This window comes from Coffea arabica, chromosome 2e (assembly GCF_036785885.1).
Source record: "Coffea arabica cultivar ET-39 chromosome 2e, Coffea Arabica ET-39 HiFi, whole genome shotgun sequence".
NCBI classification, from domain to species: domain Eukaryota; kingdom Viridiplantae; phylum Streptophyta; class Magnoliopsida; order Gentianales; family Rubiaceae; genus Coffea; species Coffea arabica.
Genome location: NC_092313.1, coordinates 69440738 through 69457958, shown reverse-complemented (window position 1 = coordinate 69457958; position 17221 = coordinate 69440738). Strand labels below are relative to the sequence as shown.

Genomic DNA, 17221 nt, shown 5'->3' with positions numbered 1-17221 from the left:
GTCTCAAGTACTCCAAGCAATTACTTCTTTTCTTTGATTTAACAACTAAATCATCCACATAACACTCGATATTTTTATAAAGCATGTCATCGAAGATGCTTTGCATTGCTCTTTGATATGTGGTCCAGCATTTTTGAGACCAAAGGGCATTATTTTATAACAATAAATACCCTTAGGAGTACGAAATGCAGTGAACTCCTCATCCTCAGGTGCCAGTCAAATTTGATTATACCCAGAAGAGCCATCCATAAATGACAGAACTTCATGCCCAGTAGTTGCATCAATCATGAATTCAGCGATCGGTAAAGGAAAGTCATCTTTAGGACAAGCATTGTTAAGATCTTTGAAATCGACACAGATGCGGATTTGCCCATTCTTCTTTCGCACGGGCACGATACTCGAAATCCATGTGGGATATTTAACTTCACGAATAAACTCGGCTTCAATAAGCTTATTGACTTCAATTTCGATCAACAAAATCAAATCGGGTCTAAATCGCCGTTGTGCTTGTTTCACCGATCGAATTCCCTTTTTAACAGCCAAATGGTGGACGGCCACTTTTGGATCTAAATCCGTCATTTCTTTATAAGTCCAAGTAAAAATATCTCGATACTCTTGCAAGAGGTCAGCATATGCGTTCTCTTCGTCAGGACTCAATGAAGCACTTACATATATTGGACGTGGGTCTTCTGAAGTACCAAAATTGATCTCCTTTAGATCATCCACAGTGGCCTTAACACCTTCTTCCAATTCAAGTGGAGCGTCTTCAGCATCCTCTTCTTCTTGAGGAGAGTCACCGTCAATTATGGTTATATGATTGCATGAAGTAACACTCTCTTCATCATCCTCTTTTGATCTTGTGTACACCACGATATGCTCCCTGACCCTCAATTCAGTCACACACTTTATTACAAGGTCTGTGCATTTTCTCATTCTCGAAGGAACGATACTCTCAAATTTATGAGAACAATCAAAAGGTTCTTTAAGATTTTACAATGATATTGCCATTTTTCCTTTACTCTTATGAGAGTCTTGAGACTTTTGTCTTCTTTGTGGTCCTAATCTTTTAAAAATAGATACCCGTGGAGTTTTATTCTCCTTTTCGTGAAAAGTTTAAAATTTACCAACTATTTGAGAAGACTCATCCTCCACAGCAATATATTGGCTACTAACTCTATTGATCTTGATGCGGATTGGTGTAAGAAAGGAATAGCCAAGACCAAATTTAGGATTTTCAACAGTATATCCTTTTTCTTTCAACATCTTTTGGGTAGGATTCAATCCATGAATTATGTCACTAGTAGATTGACGGGATGGAACATTTAACACCGCAGATTCTTTGAGATCGTATCCATCCTTAGCGAGAAGCTTATAAGGGATAGGATCAAAACCTTCTTTGGTTCTTGACTTTGGTATGGTGTCTTGTTCAATTTCAGATTCTTTGCTTAAAAAGTTAGACCTTTTAAGTTGAGAAGATGACACCTTCTTTGTATCAAGATGAACTACCGGAAGAGTCAAATCTTTTAGAGTTTCATGCTAAATTGCAGGTGACTGTCCCTGTTCCATTCTTGACTTGGGAGGGTAGCGAAAGACAACTGATTCATTGTTTGGCAATAAAACATCAGTTTCTCCATGAACTTCCTCTTTTGATTTCGAAATCATCATTTTCTCCCCTTTTGCACTTGGAGATTCGGGGTTCTGGATTTTATCCCCAAATAGAGGTTGCTCAAACTTATCCTTCGCATTGTGCCTTTTGATGTAAAATTTGGCATCAGCGATATACGCTTCCGCCTCAGTGAAAGGGTTATCATTGGCTTTCACACTTCTTGCCACCCCATTTTGACAGTACTTGAAACATTAATGAAGAGTTGATGGTACAACTCCATTTTCATGAATCCAGGGCCTTCCCAGTAGTACATTGTATGTTGTATTAGCATCTATTACATATAACAGCGCTCTGGATGACATGTCATCAACGACTATCTCCAAATTTAGTGATCCCAGAGCTTTTTGCCCTCCTTGATTAAAACCTCGAATCATCAGTCGGCTGTTGGAGAGTTCATCAACCGAGATGCCAAACTCCTTCAGAGTCTTTAAAATAAGAATATTGACTGCGGAACCTCCATATATCAAAATTCTATTCACTTTTTGCTCATTTGCATAACCAGTCACAAACAAAGGGCAGTTATGCGGTGTTGACCCAAGCAACAAGTCTTCACTAGTGAAAGTGATACTTATGACGTTCACTTTTTCATTGCCGGTAGGCATGCGACCTTTTTCATTACCGGTAGGCATACGGTCTATCTCACAGAAAGATTCGCGAGTATTATCCTTTTGTTCTTCGACATTATCTACTCGCGTTGTGTGACTTGCGATCACATCAACATCAAAGAATTCTTTTAGCATGAATTCTTTTAGAGTGACAGGAATTCGTGACTTTTGCTTGCAAATTCGACTTTCTTGAAGATTACGACAGTCATTGTTTCTCTTTACATCCTTATCTTTCCCCTTCCAGATCACCAGGCTTCTTGTTAAGGCCTTGTTTGCCTTACTAGATGGATGGGAATGTCGCCTCCTTCTTCGCGTGACTAAAGTCCATCCTTCATCATCCATGCCGGGCTGTAATGCTTTCTCATCTTCATATGCATGTTCTTGAAGAGTTGAAGGAGTACCTTCTTGTTCGATTTCTATAGGATCTAATGAACCAAATTGAATTGTTGGCAATACCGGTACCATGACCCTTTTAATCTCCATGGATTGCAGAGAATCAATGGACGTTTGATTCACACTTGCCTTGTCTTTTTCAAGGAGAATTTTTTCTTGTCTCACCAACTCCATTATTTTGTCTTTGAAGACAAAGTATTTTTGAATGGGATGCCCAACCAAGCGGTGATATTTACAATAATTTGGATCATTAGTGTTTCTGGACTCGTCAGGTTGCTTCATCTCAGGAAACGTGATCAAATTTATACTTAACAGATCGTCAAACATACCAGGGACATCAGAATCAAGGAAAGGGCACTCCTTATCTTGCATCTCCTTGAGAGTCGATTTCCTCTTTCCTTATTTTTGATGTGCATTGATCTTTTTTCCTGACAGTTTTGGGAACGACCTTAAAAGGTATTATACTTGTAGCCATAGCCTCTTTCTTTTCATTTTTGAATGGTGGCTTGTCCCCTTTCCTCGCTTCTTGTCTCTCTTTAGCCTTGTGAGGGTCAGGAACTGGTGGTTCTTATCCATCAAGATTAATTTTCAATTTGTGGGCTTTTGTGGACAATTCATCAAACGTTTCTGGTTGTACACCTTGTAAGATGTATCTGAGTCCCCAGTGCATACCTTGAATACACATCTCGATCGCGAAAGATTCAGAAATTCGATCTTTGCAATTTAAGCTTCGATTCCTCCAACGGTCGATGAAATCAATGACAGGTTCATTCTTCCATTGACGTGTATTAGAGAGTTCAATCATGCTGACAGTTCTCTTTGTGCTACATAAGCGACTAAGAAATTAATGCTCTAACTTCTCCCAACTGTCAATGGTTCCAGACTCCAGATCTGTATACCAATCAAAAGCATTACCCTTCAAAGAACGAACAAATTGCTTAACGAGCAAGTCACCATTAGTGCCCGCATTGTTGCAAGTTTTCACGAAGTGTGCAATATGTTGCTTAGGATTACCCTTGTCATCAAATTGTTGATATTTTGGAAGTTGATATCCTACAGGCATCTTCAAACCTTCCACTCTAGCGGTGTAAGGTTTAGTGTAATCGCTGTATGACTTGGCGCTTCCACAAATCTTATCCTTGATTGTGCCTTTGATAAACTCCTTCAGATTATCAACATGAATGGTGCCATCAGGGGAGATTGAAAATTCCTTCGCGGCTTGTGACTTCGCATCCCCTTTTTCCTTCTCCCTTGATGACAAGTCCCCTTCATCTTGCATTTTGAATTTCTGTTTGGACATACTAAGGCTATTTTCGCCTATATTTTTCACCATAGCCATTAATTTGCCTATCTTGGCATCTTGACTTTGCGCATGCACTACTAGCCCTTCGACAATTTTGGCTAGATTCGAAATCTGGTCTTTCACAGTTGTGGTATTAGTCATCATGACGGGCATCATCACAAAGGTAGCAAAATCACTTGGGTTATCAATGGATTCATCATGGGCTCATTTCTTCTTGGGAAGCATCTTGAGGTTTGTTTCTTCAGTCAAAACGTTCACTTTAGCCCTTTCTGCTAATTTCTTGGCCTTGCTCCTTGTCAGAGGTGTAGTATACTGCGTCTCTTGAATTATTGAGACATCGGCCACTAAACTTTCAAGAGAAAAGTTCACCTTCTTGAACTCCATTGAATTGTGAAACTGGTAAGTTGTTGGAAGAAAAGAGATGAGAGGCAGAGATGGTCCCACCGGGCATGCCAAAAATTTGTAAGCACAAATTTTGTTGCCTAAAATAAAGGACAAGAAAATTTGCACAAATATCAAATTTATTAAATTAAATAATAAGTAGGTTACAATCTCTGAAAATTCTTGAATCAAAGAAATTAATCCCCTGATTCTTCTCTTCGAATAGTTTCAATTGAAGGGCCAAAAAGCTTGTTCTCCAATCGAAAGGGCGTTTCCTACAATTTCGGCGTAGAAAACGACGTCGAACACTTGAAACTCTTAAGTCTTCAACACCAATGGCAAGAGGATTTGTTTGACTTGATTTGGACTTGGATAGAAGGAAAAGCTCTTGAGAGAATTTGACAGAGTTTCTCCGAATGTTAGGAATTTTTCTATCTCTTTTGCCTTGAGGGAAGGCTTTTATTTATAACCAAAATATGTAGACTAGGTCTTCAAGAAAACCCTCAGAATCTTCCTGCATTTTTGGATCACTTGACACTTAAGAAATCCATTTAACTTGGGCTTAAATAATGGGTCAATCCAAATAGTCCATTGTGAGTAAATCAATTAATTCACTCCAATTTAAATGGACATTACAAATTTAATTTGATTTAATAGCTCATATAATATTGGCCCAATTTGCCAGTCCAAAACATGATGAACTTCTATAATTTAATTTAATTTAATCAAGGTCAATTAATTTAAATAACCCTTGATTAAATAAATTAAACAAATTTTCTTTGTCTACAAAGGCCATAAATGCAACGCTTGTTTGACATGTTATCAAATGAAAAAAATTGTAATGATAGGATAATATTTTGATAAAAATGAAATTAAATTTGGGATTAACCCTTTCAATATAAACAGACCATAAAGAAGAAATTTGCTTAGAGAAATTTGCTTGAGTTGGGTCATATCAGTACAAGCTGACGGATTCCCCCCGCCCCAACGTAGCCCAAGTAAGTTTTACTGATTTTATAAATCAAAATTTGACTCTTCCCTAAAAAAATAAATTTTTTATCATAACCAAAGGTCTGGTAAGTTACGTAACGTTCACCTTTAATATTATTTTTTTCATCGGTTATGAAAGACTGGTACGTTTCGTACCATTCCTTTTTAATATTACCATCTGTTAATATAAGTTAAATGTTACTTTCAATTACACACGTTTTATGTTATCAGATATTAGTTTCCAACGTTACTTTCAGTTAATTCAAATTAACCGTGTGAGTTGTCAATTAATTCAGTTAACCGTGTGATCATATGGAAATGGAATTGGAGAAGGGATTGCGGAAAACTTTACAAAGCAAGAGTTAAAGCAGGATGAGAGAATGTCATCTTTTTTTTGAGGGGGTTTTCCCCATACGATTGTTAATTGTGAAAATTTTATTAGAACTGGATCTCAATTGAATGATTTAGGGATGTGAAATCTTGCAATTGCAGGTTTAAATAGCTTATTTTGACCAATTGTCATGTCATGGGGATGCTGCCTTTTTCAGGGTGCACCAATGCAGCAAATTAATTAGCTAGTTATAACTAATTAGAGAAAAGGGAAAAGAAAATGCTATTTTAGTTTTTTGATAGAAATTGGTCAATATCAAGTCTATTTGTCATTCATGGAAGTGCTTTTCCGATCACTGTTAGGTTTATTTTTTTGCTTCATTATACGTAATTGTAATTCCTTCTTGAGTCAAAGCCTTCTCCTTTTCCCCCCTCTTTTGCCAGCTTCTTAGATGATGAAAAGAAACTCCAAACACATACAATGTTTTACATAAACGGGAGACTCGTATTTGAACACGAAAGACCATATCTACGGAAGAGAGAGAGAGAGAGGTACGAAGATGCTGTGAAAAGAGAGAAAGAGTTTAGCAATTTTTCTTTTTAATTTTAAGGGTAAAAAACAAAAAAATTCCCTGTGATAAGTCTAATACACAGAAAAGCTCCCTATGATTTCAAAATATACAATACGACACCTCATGTTAAACTTAACGGAAATGACTTATTGGAACCTAAAAAATTTTTTTATACCTAATTTTTATCAAATATACATATTCTACCCCTTAACCCTCAATTCTCTCTATTTAGAGAATAAAATAAATGAATTTTTTGAGCTGTCTTTTGTTTAATTATATCAGGGCATTTTGATCATTTCATCAATTTCCGTTAAATTTAACGGATTCCGTCACCTTTACAATTTAGTTCAAAGTATGAGGGATTGTGTTGTATATTTTGAAATCATGGGGAGCTTTTCTGTGTATTAAGTTTACCACATGGGGCTTTTTTATTTTTTACCCTAATTTTAATGAAATACTTGGTATGAGAATTGGTGTATATATAAACCAATACCTCCTAAATTGGTCGGGATTGGATGTAACTTGGGAAGCCTGGAAAGAAAAGTGCCTACCAAAATGCATCTCTTGTTCTTTACTGCTGGCTTTCCCAAATATTTGGCAGTGACTTTTTCAGTAAATATAGGTATTTTAATTTTAAGCTCCAAGTCAGCTACGATATTAAAAAAAAAATTTGTTAATTTTCTCTCTAATATGAAAGTTTTACCAGATGAACCGATTTTTATAATCTTCCTTACTACAATTGTAGGATTTCGAGGTAGATGGTTAACATGTGGAGTAGAAGCCTTTTGGTTATTGGTTATTTGGACGATTAAACTGTGACGACCCCACCTCTTCTTAGGGCTTACTTTAGGGTTTAGCGGACCGCCTGCCCAACTCTCGCCAGGACTTACTCACTCACGTCAAGAAAATAGGGTGCAACCTCAAGAATAAAAAAATAACAGTTTCCAAGTTTGGAACATATAAATACATTCATTTCTATCTCAAACATCCATACAAACCCAAACAGATTACAAGATTTAAGTTCTCAATACATTCAACCCTAATTGAGATTAGTGCGATACAATCGCAAATTTCCAAAAAACTAAACTATGCTAGCCTGTACCAGTCTCACGTCTCGCTTGTACCCCCTATAAGGAAAACAAATGGCGTGGAATGAGCTAAAAACCCAGTGAGATTCCAAATAGCAAGTTGACCATTATTTAAAAGTTCACGTATCAAAGTAGCAAAGTAGCGAGTATAACCAGTCCATAAAAGTGAGCAATAACACTTCAAATAATAAATCTCAAAATGAGCGAGTGTAAAATTCTTTTCTAAAAGAAACAAGAATAGTACGAATAACAATCAAAGTATAAGGATACAGATGACTCTCAGGATCCAATTTCTCGTAGCTTCACCAGATTTTAATCAAGTATTAGTTAACACTCCATCAACCTTCGAGTAAAGTAACCAATCCAGTAGTGCTTCGCTTAACACCAATCCATCCACCATTCAACCCCCTTACTAGCCCCGAACACCAACTAAACACTGGTGGTAATACTCGAATGTACTGATTAATCGAGAAGGTATCACTCCACTCGGCAAAATAAGAGATCCATGGTTCGTTATCTAATCGACCAAACCCTTGCCGGTTCAACTCGATTAACTAGCCAGTAGGGTTTGGGTTCCCAAGTAGTCACGATAGTCGATGACCAATCGACTTAGTCAAAAGAAAAGTACAGAGACGGGAATGAGAGGTACCTCCCACTCGTATCGAGTGTGGTACATACTGCTGCTCCACACTTACAAATCAAGTACAAGTACAAATACAAGTACAAGTCAATGCAAATCAAGTCACTTGTACAAGCATGAATGAGATATCAAGTGATTAGTTAAGTTAGGTCAAGTGCGATAAAGTACACACTTGCCCGACCAAACCAAACAAATCTTATTCGATCACGTTGGTAAAGAATTTAATCAAGTATCAAGTTCAATCATGTATTTCAAAGCACTCACCAAAGGTCTAGTGCTTTTCAAAATCACGTTCAGGTCCAACTCCTTGGTTGAAATTCAAATCTGCGATAAAATATCATTTAAAAATGTAAAACTCTCTAGAGTTCGAAACATAGGAGTTTCGCTTCAGAAAATCAAATAAATGAAACTCATTTAAGTAGTATTCATTTTGCTTATCATACCCTAGAAAACTCATACTCGCTCTTTTAGTTTCGGAAGCGGTTAAAACGTTTAAATTTGTAAAGTGGCTAAAAGACGAGGAAAACATATTCCGAATGGTCGCTACTTTCATTTTTCCAAGGGTATGAGTTTCAACCAAATTTTAGCTTATATACCTTTACGAAAGAAAACTCGAATACCATAGACAATTCAAGTTCAATTTGACCTCAAATCTTTACTCAAGTCGCGAGTACACACGCTTAATCCTCGAGTGAAAGTTTGGACGGCATGCCCTTTGTATTTAGCTATTTTCCAGCCATTTAAAACTTCATTATTTTCCTCAACTCAGATCAAATTCACACATAAGCAATTTTAACACAATAGCCTTTCAACTAGGCTCAATTTCATCCAAACACAAGGCAATTCTAGCAATGCAACCATCAAAATCAAAGCTGGAAACCAATTTTAAAGACGAATGGCTAAGTAACAGGTTTGACATCTTCCGGCGTTTTGGTCACAGTTGAAGCTATGCCTATCGGATTGAGGTAAATTTTATGGCGTTTCGAAGATAAGACAGAGATCTACATTTCCTATGAAGACATAGACACCCAGTTCCTGCATTTTCAAGGTCAAAATTTGAAATCTCGCAGAAAACAGAAAGCTGTCCATTAAACAGGCATTTGGGCAGTCAGGGGTATTTTAGTTATTTTACATGTTACAGTACTCCGATTGAGTTAAAATTTTACAAACAGATTGTTAATTCCATTCCCTACAACTTTCATGTTTTGAGCAAGACCTGATTCAGCCTCTATCCTGGACGAATATGTAGGTAAAAAACAGGGCAGATTCATCATCAAAGCTGGAAATTCACTTCTACTCTAATAATTTATATTCTAGCTCAATACTATCAAGTCCTATATCATCAAAACCATCAATTACTAGTTCAATACCATTAATTACTAGGTAGACAACCATAATCAAGGCTGAAAATGTAAACCCTAACTAACTCTTCCATTAGATCATCCAAAACTGAATCATTAACCATCAAAATCCAAGATTAAGAACTTCTATCCCCAACTTTAGCAAAATTAACAAGAGTAAAGCAAATTCAAGCAAGATACCTTCCCAAAGCCTCTTGTAAGTGAGAAACAAACCACTTTCTCTCCAAATTTTCAGCACCCCAAGTCTTTCAAGTACCAAAAGGAAAGGTTAATCGGTTTAGTTTCGTCGATTCCCCTCAAACAAGCTTGATTGAAGGTGGAAGTTGCTAGTTTCTCTCTTGTTTGTTTTTATCTCTTGAAGCTCGGCCACAAGAAGAAAATGGAGCAGAATGGAAGCCAAAAGAAAGGTAAAAAGAAGGAAAATTGGTTTAGTCAAAGTTGATTTTGATTTCCGCCAAGTGTCGCCATAAGATTCCATCTCATTTTTTTTCTTTTCTTTCCTTTTCCTTAGTAAACAAAGATGGCTGGATTAAGGAGTAATTTAGGAAGGATTAGGTGAAATAAAAATAAGGTGATTAAAGTAATAAAGTAGTGTTTAAGTGGTGCACTCATTCGGTAGCAAACGGTGCACGTCGGTTCAAGCATATTTTCCTTAACTCGCACGTACTTGTGTTTTTACTTATGGTTCACTAACTTATTATTATTACTTCTAAACACACACTTTTTCTTATACAAAACTCACTCTTAACCACCAAATTTAGTACATACACCTCACCAAATGATCACACGCCAAAATACATGAAAACCCTGATTTACGCTAACTATAAAACTAAAGGTACAACCCTTGATTCTATGATTTATCGTAACTATTGAGGGAGTAAATAAGTAGTAAAGATATTATAAAATAATTTAATCAAAATAAGAGAGAATTTTAAGAAAATATGAGCGAATTTTCCAGTCGTCACATAAACTGTAAGAAAAAGTATATATAGAAATTGGTTATTATAATGCAGCTGCTTTCATGACAACCGAATGAGGCGAATTATGGAAAAATAAAACACAGACTTTGTTGATGGTAAAGTTTAAGAGCATACATAAATGTCAGAACTGTCAGTATTTTTTTTCCTAATGTTATTGTTTTCCAAAGTGTTATTGTATAATTATCCTTCTTTACTGTGCAAAAGTTTTGAACCCGTATGTGTGTTACATATTACTATTGCAAAGTATATTCTTATGTAGTTTACTTGAATGAATGATGTTTTGACTTGCCCATGTATTCTACACAGACAGGATACAAATATGTTAGCTGTAATTAGCTGTAATTTGAAGAGGTTTTCAACGAATAGTCATTTCCTTTATTATTTGTACCACTAGTAAATTTAAAAGGCTTGCAAAGACTTACTGTATATGGAAGTGAAATAATTCGAGAAATTGAATGAACCTACAATCTTGTAAGCTCCAAATCATGTGACCACAACAATTTAAGCAAAATGGGGAAGAATGCAAGGAAGCCACATGGGATTTGTAATTACTGATCTAACTTATAACACAATGAAAGGTCGCATGTTTAAATGGTATAAAATGGTTAAGCTACCATCTAAATATCATTTAACAGGTCATTGATTCTCTTTTCCACCAACCTAAATGAAGAACATGAAACGTAATAAATCAATGTATATTAGAAAAGTAATTTTCACTCTTAATAAAATTGCCACGTTGCTTGAGTATGCACTTGATTCAGCTTTGAGAATGTGCGAATCAACAAAACTTAATGAAGTTGATGCACTAATCATCCATATAAAAGCATTTGACTTACATTTAGTATAATAATACTACGTATAATTAAGTTTGTACCAAGCGTAATTCATACTTAGGATGGACTAGGTTCGCATTTCTCCATTTTCAATCTACAACTTGTAGAAATTTTAATACTAACACTAAGCTAGAAGTTATTAGGAACAATGGTACATGCTATTAGTACATTGGAGATGGAAATTTAGAATGTGTGGTGCAAATTTAGTTCTTACATTTCTATTCATATACGTGCAACATTCGTTCTAGTTGGCCAACTAATTTTGTTTATACTCTTTTTTCAACTAAGGATAAGGATCTTTTTAAGTATTTTTCTTTTCAATTAAGGATGATGTTTTCTTGCGCCTGGTAGTTGGCAATGAGAAAGATGTGGAGAGGGTGAAACGGTAAAAATAAATAAATAAAGAAGGATGATGTTTTCTTTTTTATTTTTACTTTTATTATTTTTTCATCAGCTTAACTTCTTGAATTGGCTAATCAAGTTAGTTTTGCAAATCATCCATTAAAATGATAATTTGTTGAACCAGTTGATGACAATAAATTTTGAAACCAGGATTCACTCAAATTCTATTACACTTTGAATGTCTTTGTCCAAAATCTTATATAGCTGCCAAATATATCATTGTTTCCTTCCCCTCTCTTTCTTGGCTGGCTCATGACGGGTTTCTGATATAAGTGCAAGTTTAATTCCAAGATACACCCGTTTTACTGCAAGTATATAGGTCAATTTAGTAGTTTAGGGCATATATCGGATCGATCCTATGAGGAACAAATATTGCAAGTACTAGATTCTTACTTACTCTATTATTTAGATTAATTATCAATGAAAGCAAAAGGAATCACAATTACTTCCTAACTAACTACTTAACTAGATAACTTGCAAGAGAACAAAGGAGAAAATCCACTAAATACTTGAGTTTAGGGCGTAGAATCCACTTATGGCATAAAAGATACAAGAGAGTAGATTTACCTCTTGGTACTGCTCTTATTTAACTAGGGATTCATTTCTATATTAACCAAAACTTACTCTGATGATGTAGTGGCTTAGACTAGCTTAGTTTTCCTTATTCTCATGGTGAATAACTAGACCTACCTTTTGTTCTTCATGAAATGCAAAGATAATCCACTCAAGTGCACATTTATTCTCATGAGTCTACTCCTTAAGCTCCATGTATGTTATTCCATCAGTATTACCAATTTTTATTGAGTAATAACAACTAAAAACTTGGTATTGGTGATCAAGCAACGACAAGTGATAAGCATGCATAAAAGGACAAGTTAATACAAGAGGTCATATTCAACTCATATCAAGTAACCATAAACTTCATCTACTCCTTAGATCTAGAAATTTAGCTACTCATGTGATATAAGATAAGAAAGAACATAATTTTATTACATGAACACATATTGAATCACAAGTAAAGAGATAGATAAAGAAAATTTAGCCAAGATAATGAACAAGCTCTCAAAATCCTCTATTTCTTCAGCAAATGAGTTGTACAATGAATTTTCCAAGTTTTTTTTACAAGTTTCTAGCTAGAAAGAATAAGAAAAAGCTAGAACTAAGCTCTTAAGTTATTAACTAAAGACTTTTCTCTCTTCCAATGATTCTTACATTATATAGTATTAAGAGAGTCAAAAAGTGCCTAATGAATTGACATAAAGCTTCCTTTGCACTTCCTTAAAGATTCTTGTGTATGTGCAGCCGAAATTCTGTGCTGGAATTGAACTGGAAAATGGTGTGAAAGTAGGGCAAGTTGCAGAGAAATAGGGGACAAAACACGACTTGGTGAATACGCGACCTAAGCTAGTGTATTCAGAGCCTGCGTTTGCTCTTTAGTAATCCTTGTTTCTTTTCTGCTCCAATTCAACATTAAGATCACAAGTAAGGTGTCCATGTTTTTGTTCATGCATTGCACCAATATTACTTGCATTGGATGACCTATTTTCCTTCCAAATTGTCGTTGAATCACGCATGAAGGGAGTTTTGATATATCTATCTCGATCCAATGTTTATATCATGTCTCAAATCTTGCAAATATAACCAAAATTTACACATTAAACTGCTCAAACAAAACTCGCCAAATTTAGAGACTTAGAGAGCAAGTTACACCATAAAAACCCTAATTTATACAAAAAATAAACACATAATGCTATTAATAAACACTTATCAGCTTGTGGACCTGAAGTTGACACATTAGAAGTCAGTGGGAAAGAACATATGGAGGATGATGTATTCTAAAATTCGAATATAAGTAAGAATTGTATTTCCCTATTAATAAAGTACTAGGCTCAAGTCATCTCACTTAAAAAAAAGTACTAAAGTTATATGTATGTAAGATAATAACATCCTAAAAGATGGAATTGAAGTTTTGTCACAAACATTTCTATCTATCATAATTCATTTTTTTCCTAACATTATCACGATTGGATAATTCATTTTTTTTTATCAAAAACTAATTTTATTGGATTAAATTGACACTAATAATAGAAAATACATCAAATTTCCAATAAATGCATATAGATTTGAAAATCAACATACACAACATATTTAGAAAGCCAATAAATATAAAGATAAAATTGAAGCATCAAAATATCTTCTATCGAGATTAATTATAGCAGCCAAATAGATTTGTGCAGATTTTCTAACAGTTATATTTAATGAAAAATATTTCACCCAAAAAAAATTGTTTAGATCTGAATAATAGAAGTGAGAAAATTTAGATTTGGTCTAAAAATTCTTAGATTTAAAAAAAAAACACTTACATAAAGAAATCTTAAGAGAAGAGAAAACTCTTACTGGAAGGATATTGGAGAGAAGAAATCTCATTAGAAAATTATAAAAGAGAAGAATCTCTCACTAAAAACCACTTAGGAGAGTAAATTAATTCCAACAAAAGAAATAGGAAAAATCTCTTATGGTTTTGATGAAAGTCAATGAGTAGTCTTGTGGTTTCAAAATATTCACACAGTCCCTTGTGTTTCATACTAAAGTGGAATTAGTGTTTTTTGATCTGCTGTGGTATCAGTAGCCCACTTTTTGTTAATTTTTCTTTTTTGTTAAAAAAAATTTCCTTTCCTTTTCATTTTTCCTTTTCTTTTCTTTTCTAATTTTTTCTTTCTTTCTTTCTCCACTACCATACGACCGCCACTAATACATCACTACTACCACTATCTCCATCTTCCTCCTACAATCACCATCTGCAACCCTTGTCCACCCCCTTCTTTTCTCTCCTCTCTCTCCACTTCCTCCTCTCTCAACTTCTTTCTCTTTTCCCTCTCTCATTTCCCCACTTTCCTGCCTCTCTCCCTCTATCCCGCTTCTCCCTGGCAATTAGATCTGGTCACTAGAGAGGAGATCTGGCCAAATCTTGCTGCGACCAGATATCTATTCATCAGGAAGGTGGGAATAGAAGGGGAAGGTGGGAAAGTGGGGAGAGGAGAGAGGGAAAGAGGAGGAGAGAAGGAGAGGGGGGAAAGAGCAAGTGGAAAAGGAAGGGGGAAGTGAGGAGATGGGGAAAGAAGAGAAGAGGGTGGTAGCAGACGGCGTTGGCTGATGGTGGCCAGTGGTAATGAGGAAGGATGGGATAGGAAGAAGAAGATTGAGGATGATAATTTTTAAAAATTTTAAGAGTGTTTCAAAAGTTTTGAAATTTGTAAAAACACCCATGATATTTAAGTTAAAGTAATTTGAGCACCAAAAAGAAAAGGAAAAAATGAAAAGTAAAAAATATTTTAAAAAAATAATAATAGATCACTTGCAGGTCACATATAGGTTATGGGTAAAAGCACAAGAAAGTTATGTGGATATTTCGAAACCATATGATGGCTGATTGACTTTCGGTGAAAATACAAGGGTTTTCTATATTTTACCCAAAGAAACAAAATCTCAAGAGAGTTTCCTATATAGAAAGGCCAGATTCAATCTCCTTACATAAAAGAGTTAAATCAGGCTTTGGCTGGAAAAGTTTTACAAACAAGAGGAGAAAATAAGTTTTATAGACAACATTAAGTACTATGATTTTGTGAGGGATACCAGGTCAGGTAATTTGGACATGGCCAGACTTGTTAGAGATAAGCCGACCAAAGAGCTGGTTGTAAAATGTGAACAGGCAGATTAATGAACATAGATTTTATGGCATCTGAAAAAATTGTTAGATTCAAAATGGTGATTTTGATGGCAACCGATTTGCCTATTTTCATGGAATATACTTCTATTGGAGTGCTTTTTCAATGAAGTTGTAACCCCAGGGCACTTCAGTGAGGATGAGGCTCTTTTTTTTCCAGCAACTTATATCTGGAGACAGCTACTGCCATTCAATGAAAGTGCGTCATCGTGACTAATAGGTAGAAAATACATTATTATTAGACGGAAGCCCATCTCTACCTTTGAAGATGTGATTTTGGGTACTTCAAGTCCTCTTTGCTACGTTCACAGCTAAAGTCTGAAATGGAAACACTTCTTACATCACTGCTGAGGTTTTATTCAAGCAAGAATATGATACCAAGATGGCAGATATGTGGTCATGTAGGGTGACATTATATGCCATATTGGTTGCCTCGTATCCATTTAAGGACCCTGATGAACAAAAACTCTTTCTGAAGACAATAAATAGAATATTAAATGTTCAATTCAGAATTTTGGATAGCTGGCACATAAAACACACGAAGGATTTTTTGTTGGTTCAAGGGGGACCCCAAACCTTATAAGGAGAAAAAGGAAAATGGGAAGGTTTAAGAGTCGAACTAGGTATCTTATAATAACCTAGTTAATATCCCAACTAGTTAAGTAGTTGGGTCTTCAAGGACGATATTTAACACATACAAATATGTGAGGGAAGATGATTCTGAAGTCCTCATATTTACTGTTCTCATAGCTAGTCGGAAACACTTATGTTCCATCTCCATTGCAGACAAAAGTGAACCATCATGCTCTGCTGTTGCAGTAAACACCAAATGATTTAATCACCTATCTGATGGAGAAGGGGATCCAAATGGCTTTTGCTACTTCCAGTACTTATATTGTAAATCCATCTGCTTCTAGTAAAGAAATATCTGAAGTTGGGGCAGATAGTAGCCTTCCTTGTGAATAGGAAATTACAAAAAAAAATTAGTAAGAGAAGGCAAGAAAGTGGAAGCTAGTCCTGGGCTAGATGATGATATATGTTCCGAAATTTTTGGTACACGGTAGTGTTAAATATGTTGGGAGTGAACTAGCACTAAGGTAGCTGAGTGATAAGTGTTAGGTTTGGTCCTAAAAAATTGACCAACGAGAATAATAGAATGATTGGCAACTCAATAATGACAATAACAGAACAAATAAATCAAACAAAGAAACATAGGAATTTATGTGGTTTGGTCAAATCAACCTACATTCACGAGTAAAGGGATAGCAGATTTACTATAACAGAAAGAGAGTACAAAAGAGAGAGAGTACAAAACCTAGAAAATAATTCATAGGTCTAAAGGGTACCTAAAATTGAAAACATAAAAGAGTTTAACTAATACTAAATGCGTAACAGCCCAAAGGCTCATAACTTGCACTTTTGATTTGATGTCTAACCAAAACCTCTGTTAGACTGGGGTGTAGGTCCTCTAAAATTCTCTTAGACTGGTGCATACGACACTTGGGCTGGTACCATTAGCACAATTAAACTCACTTAAGTCCACGATATTTATAACTACCAAGAGGAGACATTTCTTTATAAAAATTTCGATGTGGGATATAAAGACACACTCAACAAATCTCCACCTTGGCGTGTATCCAACATCGGTAAATAGTAGACAAATAGCAAATAAGTTCTACCTTCTTCATAAAAGTTCCAACGGATCTCAACAAACCACAAAAGTCTCAACGAACTACAACGAGCCACCAACAAACCAAGGTGCAAAAGGCTCAATAGGTCCCAACGGGGTAAAACTCATAAAAGATTCAACAGATCCCAACAGGTTAAAAACTACGAACATAGTAATCTTACTCCACTTTCTTCTCAAAACCCTCGACGAGTTCCAACAGGCCAAATAACTCTCCTTCAAAACCCAACTGAACTCCAATGGAAAATTTTCTTTTTTTTTTCACT

General features: G+C 35.4%; 1 pseudogene; it reads left to right on the top strand.

Moving 5' to 3' along the window:
• The first annotated feature begins 4109 nt into the window (after positions 1-4109).
• Positions 4110-15851, top strand: LOC113729400 (serine/threonine-protein kinase SRK2E-like; annotated as a pseudogene).
• Positions 15852-17221: the final 1370 nt, after the last annotated feature.